Source organism: Ascaphus truei, chromosome 7 (genome assembly GCF_040206685.1).
Source record: "Ascaphus truei isolate aAscTru1 chromosome 7, aAscTru1.hap1, whole genome shotgun sequence".
Classification (NCBI taxonomy): domain Eukaryota; kingdom Metazoa; phylum Chordata; class Amphibia; order Anura; family Ascaphidae; genus Ascaphus; species Ascaphus truei.
In genome coordinates, this window is record NC_134489.1 from 45,259,574 (window position 1) to 45,261,241 (window position 1,668).

The following is a 1,668-nucleotide window of genomic DNA, read 5'->3' on the forward strand; positions in this document are numbered from 1 at the left end:
CCTGAATGTGAGTGGGGTGTTTGTGTAAGTTTGTAAACAAATAAAGAGTCCAGTGTATACAGCGCTTTAAAAAAGGTGTGTGGAGTGGGAGTGTTTCTCCATGGTGTGGGTAGGTGTGGAAATGTGAGAGGGTGTTGCATTACTAAAAGTGTGTGTAGATACTATGTGGTCCCTATTGGTATATAGGTATGGAATTACACATATGTAGTAGAAGCCAGGGAACTACAACCCATTCTCCAGGAAGATACAAGACTGTAACAGGTCTTCCCTGAAACAACCTTATTATCATACAGACAACCTCATAATCAAGAAGGTGAGGAGTAAATTATTCAACAGTACAACTGAATGCGGGACAAGACCATGCAAAACCTGCGCAATGCTCCACACAGCGGGCACAATACAAATACCACACAGGAATCTAGAGTACAAAATCAGAGGAAGGTTCACTTGTTCCTCCAGCAAAGCATATAGCAAATGGAAATATTACTGTATGCTCATTTGCATGTCTTAGACAGGTCTGCAACCCTTGCTGCAGTGGAAGCACTGTGTACTGGAGAGAGGAGTAGATATATATATATATATATCAGTGTTCGACAAACCTATACATTTGCTCGCCCCGGGCGAGTGGATTTAACCCCATGGCGAGTAAATATTGGCCCAAGCAGCACACGTTTGGTACTAGGTGGCGAGTAGATTTTTTTGTGTGTGGCGAGTAGATTTTTTGGTGATTTGTCAATGTGTGTGTGTGTGTGTGTGTGTGTGTGTGTGTGTGTGTGTGTGTGTGTGTGTGTGTGTGTGTGTATATATATATATATATATCTATATCTATATATCTATCTCTCTAGATCTCTCTCTGTCTCTCTAGATCTCTCTCTGTCTCTCTAGACCTCTCTCTATCTCTCTAGACCTCTCTCTATCTCTCTAGACCTCTCTCTATCTCTCTAGACCTCTATCTATCTCTCTAGACCTCTATCTCTCTAGACCTCTCTCTATCTCTCTAGACCTCTCTCTATCTCTCTAGACCTCTCTCTATCTCTCTAGACATATAGAGACAGATAGAGAGATGTAGATATGTATATATATCTGGGGTTAGAGCTTGCTAGGATTGTGTATTTATTCATTTTAATTTTCAACTGGCATCAGTTGTTTGGAGGTTAGCTGCCCCTCCTCCCAGGGTTTAAGCTCACACCCCACCTCACTTTAAGTAGCAGGTTTTTTTTCGTGTTCCTGTCTGGACAGACCCTCTGAGGCCATTCTCCCTCCAGCAGAGGCAAATGAGAATTTGCATAGGTAGTGTTGGGACCTTCTTACTGTCATGTCTTGGCGTGGCTTGTAGGCTTAAATTTGGCCAAAGGGTTTAACTAATTTACCCTTATTCATGAGAATACAGACATTGTGGTATTTAACTATATATTTTATCACTTTGGATGTAGCATTGGGCATTTTTGTCTTTTGCTGAATAAAACATTTTCTAAACATGTGCTCTTGGTAAAATCCTGGAAAACCAGAATTAAAACAAAACAAAAAAAAACTTAGAAAAAAAGTTATACGCTTATAAACTTAGATCTGTTAATTGCACCAGTTAAACATATTGTTTTACAAATCGTGAACCATAACACCTCAATGAAAAACCCTGAAATTAAAGAATTACTCAAAGTAATCAATAAG